This window comes from Pygoscelis adeliae, unplaced genomic scaffold (genome assembly GCF_000699105.1).
Source record: "Pygoscelis adeliae isolate BGI_AS28 unplaced genomic scaffold, ASM69910v1 Scaffold257, whole genome shotgun sequence".
Lineage (NCBI taxonomy): Eukaryota > Metazoa > Chordata > Aves > Sphenisciformes > Spheniscidae > Pygoscelis > Pygoscelis adeliae.
The window spans coordinates 162,761-175,680 of record NW_008825215.1 but is presented as its reverse complement, the minus strand read 5'-3'; the positions used below and the strand labels follow the sequence as shown (position 1 = coordinate 175,680).

Genomic DNA, 12,920 nt, shown 5'->3' with positions numbered 1-12,920 from the left:
ACCAGACACAAAATGTAACAGAGGAATTGGTTTTTGGGTTGGGTTGTCTGGTGGTCATGGTCTTTAGCGATGCCCTGGATTTGTTTCGTGCACCTGTTCTTGGCACCATAGAACTTTCAAGGGCTGGATCTGGCATGTTTCTGGGTCACATATAGGAGACAATTTATAACCGGAAATGGACAAGAATCAGAAACTCTGTCACAGCGCTCAGCTGTCCAAAAGGTCCCCACCCCATAAGCACAGAGATGCTGAGACCCTCAGCCACGCATGTGTGATCAGCTCCTGGTCAGGTCCCATCAGGTCCCATCAGGTCATGGGTAGGATCACCATTGGGATCCAGGGGTAGAAGTGGTTTTGCAGAGAGGAAACTCACTTAGGGTACGATTCTGATGGCTGGATATTGCAAGATCTTCCATAGCCTAGTTTGGGAGCCCTAGATATCAGGAACTGTTATCTAATAAACACCTGTGAGGAAATATCTGCTGCTGTCGAGCTGAACATTCAAACCCAGTTTAAATGTATTTTTGACATCTTTCACTTCCAGTTTTTTAGCATAGAAAACTTACTGTGCATCTCACATATGTATTTTGGGGAGATGTGAATTTGGAGTTGGAGAAAGATGGTAGATTGTCTGTACTAGGAGTGAAAGTCCTCTATTTGCAGAATAAGTTGGTGGGCTGGGCAAACATCTCCCATATCACTGCATGAATATGCCTGGCTCCCATTCCCTAGCTGGAGAGAGACAGATTGATGTGAAAGGAATAGCCAAGCTCCATGAATAACTCCAGATCCCTCAGTGATCTCTGTGAAAAGATATTAGAAATGTCTGTTCTATGCTAAGGCTTTTGGTTGGTCCTTGGATCAAGGTTGATGTTTAACTCCAGATTTTAGCTGTATTTTATGATATGGACCTTGGTCTTTAGGTACAGCAAGAAGCCCCACTTTCTTATTTCTTACCAGCACACCCAAACCTCTCCCTACAGAGAAGAAGCTGAGATATTACAGTCCTTGTTTTGGTATTTTGGATATGTCAGACTAGTTTGGAAATGCAAACACCACATTGTCTCTGATGCTATTGTTTGGTTTATTGTCAGAGGTGCAAACGCCTCTTGTGCTCCACCCAGTTCTGATCTCTACTCTGCAATTAGAAGCATGTGCCGTGGACCAAGGAACGGCTGTGGCATCCCAGGCAAGTCTAACCCTGTGGAAGAAAATAACACTAGCCAACACAACTGGCATCCATGTCTGACACCCTAAACAGCACTAAGAAGAAAGAGGGTTTGAGGAATGAGACAAGATGGACTCTTCGACACCAGCAGCGCAGAGAGAGCAGCCTAGGTTTGCTTGTCCCTTTTACTCTTTTTCCATTCACAGTCACCTCTTGAGCCCTCCCTACAATCAATCTGTCTTTCTCTTCATCTTCTGTCACCCTTGTCACTTCACATTCAGCTTCCTCATCTGTAGTTTTGCATCTACAGAGACCTAGCTCCGTCTCGTTATTTTCCTTGCAAGGACCTGTGAGCGACAGATCCCTTCTCTAATCTCAGGGTAACTGTAGTCCTCTCTCAGCCCTTCAGGAACACTTGTTTTGCTTCCCTTACTCCGCTTCTCTACATCCTCCAGAGTCATGCTGTTATTAAAATCATACACATATACAGAGGTGGTGTACATTGGCAAGGAGCCTGTGTTGGTGCAGATGATTGGACCATTGCTTTTGAGCCCAGTCTGTCTGTATCCTGTTCCCTGAAACAACTTCTTTGACTCACATGCTAATGTCAACTACGCTTGTCTGAAAAGGCTGAAAGATAATTATGTTCCAACAGGTTTTGTGAAAATTAGTGCCACGGCAGGGCTGAAGTAGCTCAGCTGGGAGAGCGTTAGACTGAAGATCTAAAGGTCCCTGGTTCAAGCCCGGGCTTCAGCAGTGTTTTCCTGTAGGTTTTTTTGTGCCCAGTGCTGGGTTCTCCAGTACAAGAGAGGTACGGAGCTACTGAAGAGAGCCCAGCAAAAGGCCAGGAAGATGACGAAGGGACAAGAGCATCTCTCATATGAGGAGAGGATGAGAGACCTGGGACTGGTTGCCCTGAGAAGTTGTGGAGTCTCCATTCTCCAATATTCAAAAACCGCCTGGATGTGGTCCTGGGCAACTGGCTCTAGGTGGCCCTGTTGTTAGAGCAGGGGGTTGGACCAGACAACCTCCAGAGGTCCCTTCCAACCATTCTGTGTGTAGAGGAGAAAGACACAAGTTTATCCCTACAGCAGGGAAAAGCAAGGCTAATGTCATCCTCAAGTATTTCCATCAGCAGTGGCCACCTGGCCAATCAGCACAACCATACGGGCTGACCAAACAGCCAACAAACAGCTGTGATTAAGATTAGGGTATCAGAAGAACCAGACATATATAAAAATAAAAGCAGGTTTATACATTCCTATCCTTACAGAACCAATTATTGAGTTCAACTTTTTCTCTTTTTTCTTCTTTTTCAGACAAGCTAATAGCTCTGTGGACAGAGACTGCTTCAAAATTATCTCATCGCCCGCTCTGAAATCCTAATGTCTGTCATCTGTTGCAAGATCTGCATCGCTACGTCACGCACAGAGCCCCCAAATAAACTTCCGTTCTCATTTAAGACACCATCTGTGTCCCATTTCTGCAATGCTTGGCAGAGATCGCTTCCCTTCTATGGTATGTTTGTTCCCCTCACTGAGCTGCAGCCTTCTTTGGAGGTGGGAAAGTCAGCGGGTGGAACGGATGCCAGCTCTGTGCAAAGGGAGATCACTTTGCTGTGACAGTGTCCTTGGGTAGCAGGGTGTTCTTGGTGTTCAGCCTTGGTCGGGTGGTCCTGCAGCAGACTCAAGGGCAGCCCCACGGATGAGCTAGAACCAATACTAAGTCATATTTGTCTACAAGAAAGGGAAGAGGCTTCGCTGGGACGCTGGCTGTTAATGAGGGCGAGAGCAGTGAGGTGAAGAAGAGCCAAGTTGGGAACAACAAGTCCAAATGCACTGGAACACCCAATTGCTCTGGGTTCTTTTACCAGGTAATCGATGGAGTTCATAGTCTTGTCTTCCTATTACGCAATTAAATTAAGCTTTATTGCATAATTCAGACAGCTGCAACCCACAACAAAGCATAAACAGCCTTAGCCTATGCTGTCCATCAAACCAGCTGAACGATCTGTGCAAATTGCATTGCTATGCCTCAGTTTCCCTAGCTGTAGCAGTGACACCTGCCTTCCCTTACCTTACCGAAGTGTGGTGAGAGTTATCTTACAGGTGAAAGTACTCTGTGTTCCCAGCTTGTTTTTGTCTGTTATCCCACCACGTGTCCCCACGGATGATGCTGTATTACTCACACACCTCTCAAGTCCTCTTTTTCTCTAATTCCTTTTATTTGCAAGAACTGCGAACAGCCATGCTATCCAGGAAAACACAGCTGACATAATGCTGGCATCAGCGTCACTGAGCTGTGCTCAGGAGACTGTTCCTTAGGAACTCCTATGGCTTTCAGGTGAATTTACCTCAAACTTGATCGGAAATGGGGAGGGGGGAGCGATAAGAAAGGACAGCTCATCTCAGAAGAACAGTGAAAGATGAGGTAAATAATGAGGAAACAGTGTAGGAAAGAGGATGATGGACTGGAGATGATGTAAAAGACTGCTGAAGCCTGGGTCACCATTGATACAGACCATTTTAAATGGCCAAGAAGGAATTTGGGATTCATCTGGAAAGGGAGAGTCTATCACATAAATGGAGATGAGAAAAAGTTGGAACATTTTGCCTATCATGGAAAAGGCTAGGAGAGGTTGAGTGGGGGGGGGTGTGTTTATCTGGAAGAGATAAATACCATGGATGAAGAGCATGTGGTTGAGCTAGGAGGAAACATTATAAGGAATGGGTTTAAACTGGTTAAGGATGTGTGCTAGCTGTAAACTCAAAGGTTTCTACCAGTCAGTATACAGCAGCTCTCAGTGAGCTCTTTTTCCTGTCCTTCAGAAAGGGCAACAGCTGCCACAAAAGTCTCGTAGTGGGTCTTCTAGGAAAGGGGGTTTACCACATGTGGCGGTTGGGAACCACCTTCCCATCCCTAATTTTCATTCTGCTGCACAACCGTCTCTGTTGTCACAGTGGCTGATCACACTGAGGGCACTCAGGTTTCATTAGACATAACAGAGTGGATGAAGAAGGCATGATGAGTCAAAACCTTCTCTTCTCCATTCTCCTTCCCAGAGTAATTTTTAAATTTTTTTTTTTAAGAAAAGCTGAGATCTTGTATAAGCCACAAAACCCAGGGAAACACGTAGGTTTTAGCCTACTTTTGGAGTTGCTGTATTCCTCTTTGCCTTTGAGATTGTAGCCCAAAACTCTCCTTGGACACTGCTTGCTTACCTTTAAGCATCCAGCAGTACCAGCTTCCATAAACTAATTAATGTCATGCGAAGACTGCCATGTCGTCAGCCCTCCTTGACAAAGACAAAGGATCTGGAGAACAGCAGGCATAGGGGATAGGGAAAGGTAGGACCAACGTGGGATGTTATTTTCTATAAATTTTTGGTCTTACTAAGAAAAGACCATCATGCCTGACTCTCGCTGGCATCAGCCCATGACCATGGTAGACAGTGACATGGGATGGAAGTGTGGGTTACATCAAGGGATCTCCATCCTTACAGAATAGGTATAATTCTGGCTAAAACCAACTGCCAGGAGGGAGTCAGAGCCCTCGAGCAAGTGGAACAGGGAAGGAGATAGCTCTGACCTTGCCCTTTGCCTGCAGCTAGTTATTTCTAGGGAGGACAGTGAGAAACAGCACTTGGTTGCATCATTCACTAGGGAAAAAGTTATTTTTGCCGTTTTGTTCTCCAGCCATTCCAGTTCTCTAATTGATAACAAAACATTGAAAGAGACAACTTTGGCTCCACAGGAGTGGAGTGGATAGCCACAGGTCCATCAAACCCTGGGCCAGTCAGCAGAGGGTGGTTTGAGAAAATCTCTGATACAGAGAGCTGTGGAACAACCTTTCCTTTGGTTATCCCAGCTGCCAAAACCGGAGGTGTTGAGACATCTTCAGCTGCCAGTTGCCTTGGTGCTACCATGTTTAATAACTCTGATTCATCTGTCCACGAAGATTTTGTCTAAAACAGTTAAAACTCTTTCTTGATCATTTTGATAATTGTTGGTTGATGGGATCTGTTACTTGTTGCGGATACTTCTGGTGCCCTTGCTCATTTTGACAAGAGAAGTGTCCATCACATGGAAGCAGGGACAAGATAGAGGTGCCCCCAAACGAATCTCCAGCAAGTTGAATTGATTTAAGGGCATCTTTCTTCCCTTCCTGTATTCACATAGAGATGCACATTCACTCGAATCCCAGTTATGTGCATGCTCACTGGACAGGCTGTGTGTGCCTGCAGCTGGTCTGCTTTCAAACTAGCTTGTGGAAAGTTTAATTAAAAGCGAGCAGTTTCATGAAAAGGCATGGCAGAGAGGGAAAAAGATCAGTAATTTTTCAGCTTTTCTTCAACTCTACACTGGACGGTCCTCTACCCCTTCCCAACTGTCTTCTCCTGTCCCACACACAATAATACGTGCTGGCAAAGTTGGCTGCCATGGGGCGGGGTGGACATGGGAAGGCAGTCTTGGTCTCTGGGAGTGGCAGCAGAAACCCTCCAGCAGGGAATAGGAATAGCTAGTAACACATTTCCAGAGCACTGGCTTGCTCGCTGTCTGTGCCGCCCACCCCCTCAGCTCAGCTGGCCCGCCAGCTCCAGGCTGAGTACACCCACCTGCGAGAGGGAGCCAGCCTGAACGGCAGCGAGGGGAAAGTTCACCTGGAGGGGAAAGCAAGCTCTCCCTGGAGGAGGTGAGAGGAGGACGGGGGATCCTGTGAAATACCATGGCTGCTTTTTAAGAGGGACTTTCTGGACTGAACCTGATCTGGGAGTATGTAAGGTGGGAGAAGGGAGAGGCAAGGGGGGCTCAAAGAGGTGTGTTAGCCTTCTTACCATTGTGGTATAGAGGGGAACAGATCATCCCAAAAGTTTACCTCATTTAGATTAATGAATCTATTGCATATTCCTCAGGAAATCTCTCTTCCACATTTGCAAACACTGCTTGACTTGGCTACAGTGTGTAAGACCATTTTATAACTATTTATCTAGACAGTCGCCACCTCTGGAATGGGACAGATCCCCCAGCACTGCTGGGGGATTAATACTGCAGGTGGCTATAGGCATATTTGCAGGTGTTGAGATGTTTGCGGTGTTTTGCCTCCTTCTCCTGATGTCTCCTGTCTCATTTTTTTGCCTTGTTTATGTTTGATCTCCTCCAAGAAGACATGTTTGACCCACCGGGGGAAGTCATGGCTCACTTCCCACCACTCATAGCTGAGGCTCTTACAGGTCATGCCAAGAATGCTGACACCTGATTCCTACATGTGTCAATTGGATTCCTTATCAACACATGCACAAGCTGGTAAATTGTGTTTCTAGAGGTATGGTCTCCTGATGTCGAGTCCTGCTCCCCTGGAAAAAAATCTTTGGGAAGGTCCTAGCATGCAGCTCCAGGCTCCTGCTGTACTGTGTCACTGTGTTTCCCCTGTCGCGCACCAACGCAGGAACATTTACAGGGCTGGCAAGAAAAAGATTTTCTATATTGTCACTTCTCAGCCAGCCACAACTGAGAAGACTTGAGGAAAGAAAGGCTCCCTCATCTTCTTGGGTGACCACATGCCATCCATGAATTTGGTAAGGACTTGGTCCTGAGCGAGAAACAAATACTTTCTCTGTTCTGTTGCAGACTCGATGGCTGGTGCTGGCCAGGATCAAGAGAGCCTGCTTTTAGAAGCTCATCTCCTGGAGTGATTTCAGTTCCAGAGAGCTATCAGAGGCTCAGGATTTATATTTCCTAGATGCCAAGACCCTTCCCTAAGGGTAGCGTAGATACAGTTATGCAAACTTTACAAGCCAAGTGCTCAAACACTTGAGCAGAGCTGCAAGAGCTGTGTGCCTATGAATTGCAGTCTGTAACAAATACAAGGTAATTTGTGTTGCCTGAGCATGTGGTAGGGCTAAGGTTGTGTGCGGGTACCTCACATTTGCTCCAGAAATATCAAGCAGCTGAGAGGTGCTAATCTATGTAGTGGGGAAAGCCGACTGCCTCTCCAAACCCTGAGCTAACAGTTCTTTCTGCAGGGAAGCACTGAAATTGCAGAGGAGCTGATTTTCACCTCTACTGACTATACTGAGAGGCTGGGGAAAAAAAAGGACCTCTTAACTTAGAAACTTCAGTTAAATGTTTAAAGCCAGAGGTGACGATCTGAGACCTCAGGGCCTAAAAATCTTTGGGCTGAAAAAAACCAGCATCCTCAGTGGCTTTGCAAGCCTTCTGGTCCTGGTTTTATTTACATATGCTTTTATTTTTTCCCCTCCTTTTTCCTTATTGGCTCTGACGCTAGCGAGCTTGTATGGCAAATCTGTAGCCAAGGTAAAGTCTGAACTCTGCTTTTGCAAGCTTTCAGGTTGGCACTGTAGCTGCAAAGCTAGCTTCCCTCAAGCAACAGGCAATCCAGCACATCTGTGGCCACCCATCAGGATCTTTAATGGGGTGGCTTTAAAATCAGCAGGCAACTGTACTGCCTCTCACTCAGTCCGAGTAAAGAAAAGCTGCCGCCGTTTTCTATGCTAATTTTATGGTTTTCAAAAGCCCATTTCATTTCTCCTCCTCCTCCATATACTTCTCTCTCTCTCCCTCTCTCTCTCTCCCCCTGTGGAGGTGCCAAAGCCTCCTCTGTCAATTTGTGAGAACTTCTGCTTGAAAACTAGAGCAGAGAATCACCCACGTAACCAGGCTGGCACGAAAATATCGGAGGCAGAGACACTGACTCAAAATGACTCGAGGAGTTTCCCCGTGTCAGGGTGAAAGAAATGGGAGCCTGGAATCAACTCCACCACAATCCCTGGGGGATGAGAGACCTGTCCAGCATTTTCTGACCATGGGTGGTGAAATTTCTTGTTAGGAAGATGTTTTTGCATTTGTTTCTACTGTTTGTTCTTTTTTAATTTTATCTTTTTTCTGCTTGCCTGGGGCTTGCAGTATTCCCAGTTCTGCTTTTTTTTTTTTCCATGAAAAAACTCAGCAGGGCAGGCTTTCTTCTAGACATTTCCAATTGCTTGTAATGAGGGATTATAGGACATAGTTGAATTTCTGCAGACCGAAGCAAAAGAGAAGTTTCCAACCCTTGTGGCACAAGCCAAGTAGCTTAAAAAGATGATCTAAGTGTAGTTTAAAGCCTTACGTACTATCTAGTAATTAAAATCACTCCTGTATTGGATTCTTGTACTTCTACTTTCTTGAATTTGCAGAGCTTTGCTGAAGATGTTTTCTGGGCTGCAAATGCTTGTTGGGAACCAAACTGAAATCCACCCACCCTTCTGCATGGACTACCAAACTCTCCCCAATCTGTCACCTCCTGGGTGCTCCCAAAGGCTGACAGAAGAGTATTCACTCTTGCCCCAGACTGAATCTCACCCTGGGCAGGGAAATGAAAAAAAATCTCTGTATCTCATAAGCGACAGCAGGAGCTCCACAGCCCTCTTTCTCTGGGCTTTTTTGAACACAATTTGCATATTTAAATAGCCTACTTCCACTTGTAACGAGCAGTGCTTCATGTTCTTTCCTTTTCCTCCACTAGCACCCTGCAGTCACAAATAAAATTAGACTTTGCTATTCAAACCAAAAATAAAGGATAGCCTGTTGCCCCAAAAGTTAACAGCCCAAATACTTAACAGCCCAAATAATAATCTACATTGCAATTAATTAATCAGCCATAGATACTAAAGCCAAGACCCTTCAAAGGTATTTTGACTATGTATTTACTTTAGTGCCTCTGAGGAACTGAGCTGGATCCAAAAAGTATTTTGTTACTCTCCAGTTTTAGCATTCAGTGTTCAGAGCAGGTCCTGGACAGTTGCTGCATATCAAAGAGGAATTTTTGTTTTTTTCCTTTTTTTTTTTTTTTTTTTTGGCATGACACATGATCAAACCCCATTTTAGGACACTGTTTAGACAGAGAGAAGAAATCCTAACTCTAAATTTTGCAGGGGCTTGCTGGATGACCTGAATGGAAGAACTGCCCTGATCCTCATATCTGCTATCTAAAGACCAACATGGTATAAGTCATGCACAGCATCATGTTCACCAGGTGAACTAGGACCCTGTGCCTTTCAAAATCCAAGCGGCTCCCGCTGCAAAAGGCAGGCAGGGATGGATTTGCAGCTCTAAGCTCAGTTTTTGGAGAAGCTGACAGTTCAGCTGAGCTCTTAGGAACAGCTGGACTCCAGTATGGAGGGTGAAGAGTTGGCTCCCAGGTCATGGACTGCTGCCCGAGGCTCCTTGGGGCAGATCTTCTCCTCAGTTTTAGGTATTTAATGCAGGAAAGACCTTGGTTACCCCAGGCTCCTTCTAAAGTCAATGGGGAGAGCTGGTGCCTCAGAGCATGATTCAGATTGCTGCTGCCAAGACGTTAGATGCCAACCTCACTGGCTCAGATGGGCTGAGAAAGGGCAGGGCTGAACACGCGCAAAACTAATCTGCTGTCAGAGGGTCTGGACGGCAGCTCTTGTGCTCCCACTGCTGCAGGGACTGCGGGATGCATCTCTTAATGCGAGCATAGGTGGTCTTCATCACAGTCTGGACTCTACACAGTTGCACAAAAGCGTGTGTTACCTTTACGACCGCAGACAAGCTGTCTGTTCATGGCACAGTGCTGTTACACCTCCACGAGCTCTGCACTGCAGCACAAACCAAGCCTTAATGTCTTTATGCCTGGAGCAGTAATCGCAGGATTATTGCTCCCATGGCATGGAAATAATAATCCTTTCTTTTCCTCATCTTGTAGCTGCCATGTAATTTAGAAAAATTAATCTTCAAGGCTGGCAATGTCTTTTATTGTCTGTGTGTGTTGTCTGCTTCTATCTCTGTCACAGCTAGCTCGTTCTGTCAGATCTCAGAGCGCTTTCCAAAGTGACTCTGGAGTACTTTGCCCAACTTTCTGATGGGTGAAACTAAGGCGTGAATAAAAGATTTGCCTTCTCCTCAAGCTAGCCATTGGCAGAGCAAGGGACAAAGCAGACATGCAGTCCAATTAGTCCATATATTACAGTAGGTCCTACAAGAACATAAAAACAAAGCAGTAGCAGAAGCACTCCATGGGAATGCAAGCTATCACAAAAACAAGCAGCAAAATAGGGAAGGCAATGCTGGCACCATGCATGCCTCACCCCATGATCTTTTCATCAGGGCAGCTATACTGACGCTGCAGCTGTGATTCACAGTGACTGCAAATCAGAGGTCTGGGGTCTTCTGTCAGACCCCATAAAACACAACCGAGCAAGCACTGCATATGCAGTAACCCCTGGTGTGATCTGCATTCGGTAGTTTCAGTGGGAACTCTCCCAGGCATACTAACAGAGCCCGTCATGCTCCTACAGTCACCACATGCTTTGCAGGGTTTTTTTCCTGTTTAGCCTTTTCTTTTTTTTTTTTTTTTTTTTTTCTCTGGAGGAAAGGGTTTTAAGCTCCTGCTGAGGATTTCCCATTTACTTAGGTGGCTGATCTTTCAGTGCAGGCTCCTGCATCCCAGCAGCAGTGAGATCCAGCTCTGGTGCTGTGCGGTCAGGGTGGATGCGTGCGGACCAATCCATGCCACCACTCTCGGTGGGAAAAGTGGAGAGAAGTGTCAAGAGGATGGGGGAGAAGGACAGCAGCAGCAAATCAGGACTGAAGGCATTAAGAGAAAGAGGCAGAAATCATTAGAAAAAGCAGAAAATCAGAACTGAAGGGCACCAGCAGAGCTGTGAGCGTTTGTGGGGGAGAGCTGCGGGCTGGAGCAGCGCTGTGCAGGGGCTCGGGAAGAGGTGATTATCAGGGTCTGACATGCGCTGATTGATCAATGTGGGGGCCCCAGTGCCGAAAGAACATGAACGGAGGGTGAGAGGAGGGAGCTGCATGTGTGTGGGCTGGGTGAAGGTGCTGGCAGGGCAGCCCCCCCCACGCTGCCTGCCACCCACCACCGTTATTCATCCTGCACCTTCCCTCGCCGCCTCCCGGTGAGCAAGCACCACGGAGCACGGGGCTGCTTTTGACCCTTCTTTGAGCCGAACACAGGGAAACTTGGCAACTTTTGGCACTGAGGCTTGAGATGAAGCTGTTTCAGCCAGGAGGGGACTGCTCTCATCACTTCTGGCATCACTGCACTATGGTCTCTGGGGATTTCTTCATGTCCTGCAGTATGAACAGGAGGGCCTGATTGCTAGCATCAGTAGGAGCCTTTCCTTTGCCTTCCCACAGCTGTGGATCAGTCTTCAAAGCAATTTGATTGCAGCTACCTCCTTGTGCTGAACTGCAGCCATGTTAGAGGTGAGCAAGCCCAGCAGTTACTAGCACCTCCATGTGAACAACAGTGCCGGCTTAGACCACGCGTCCTCCAGTACTGTCCATGAACAGATACCCAGGAAGGAGTAAGAACAGGGCAAATGCACGATACCCATCCCCAAAATCTCTTCCAGCCCTAATAATCTCTCTTACCTTTTAACCCTGTTTTAAGTTCAGGGGATCTCCTCAGCTGGCTGTGGTTTGTCTGTTCAGCAACCCATAATAAATCTCTACTCCAAATGCTTATCTTCATCGTGGCAGGCCTTTCTAGACTGCCTGAGATAAGGATGCCGGTGGTCCACCAAGGAGAGAGGTGATGGGAAACACTAAGTCCTCTGCAGGGAGAGTTATAGAGCCAAAACCAAATACAACTTGTCTGTCCTGCTCGATGGAACTATCCAGTAGGGCACATCTCTCATGGTGCTAAAACCCCTTCCCCCTCGCTGCCTCGGCAAAAATAGATTCATTATGTCCAAACCACTTCTTGGGAATGGTTCCTGCCCCCTGCTATGCCCTGAACTGTGTCTGGACATTGTCTGGGAGAGCACGAGTTGGTACATTTAGGTAGTGTGCAGGAGCACTTGGCAGTGCTCAAGCCCAAGCACTGGCCTTATTTAGATTTCCAGCACACTTGCTAAACCATGAGTCTAGCGCCAGGTCAAAATATTGTTTAGCAGGACTGCTTGAGCGCTAAGCCTGTGCCATCCCACTGCTCTCTGACTCACGATCTGTGCATCTGGTATCTGATTTGCTCCTGCCCTCAGGGCCCAAGGCCATATTTCTCCAGTGTGGTAGATGAGGTCAGAGCAGTTCAGCATAGCCACAGTGTGTAAGCTGTTCTTAAACCTGAGAGCCATGCCTGGGATGTACATACACAACTGCCTGAGGTCTGTTTTCATAACAAAATGAGAGCCCAGACATATAGAATCATAGAATCATAGAATAGTTTGGGTTGGAAGGGACCTTTAAAGGTCATTAGTCCAACCCCCCTGCCATGGGCAGGGACATCTTCAATTAAATCAGGTTGCTCAGAGCCCTGTCCAACCTGACCTGGAATGTTTCCAGGGATGGGGCATCCACCACCTCTCTGGGCAACCTGGTCCAGTGTTTCACCACCCTCAGCGTAAAAAATTTCTGCCTTATATCTTGTCTAAATCTACCCCCTTCAGTTTAAAGCCATTCCCCCTTGTCCTGTCACAACAGGCCCTGCTAAAAAGGTTGCCCCCATCTTTTTTAGAAGCCCCCTTGAAGTACTGATAGGCTGCAATGAGGTGTCCCCAAAGCCTTCTCTTCTCTAGGCTGAACAACCCTAACTCTCTCAGCCTTTCTTCACAGGAGAACTGTTCCATCCCCCTGATCATTTTTGTAGCCCTCTTCTGGACCTGCTCCAGAAGGTCCATGTCTTTCTTATGCTGAGGGCTCCAGAGCTGGACGCAGTGCTCCAGGGGGAGTCTCACCAGAGCAGAGTAGAGGGGCAGAATCCCCTCCCT

At 46.9% G+C, this 12,920-nt stretch overlaps 1 non-coding gene across 1 annotated transcript; it reads left to right on the top strand.

Moving 5' to 3' along the window:
• The first annotated feature begins 1,851 nt into the window (after window positions 1–1,851).
• TRNAF-GAA lies at window positions 1,852–1,924 on the top strand. The gene has a single exon. It is a non-coding gene; the product is annotated as a tRNA-Phe (tRNA).
• The last annotated feature ends 10,996 nt before the right edge of the window (window positions 1,925–12,920 follow it).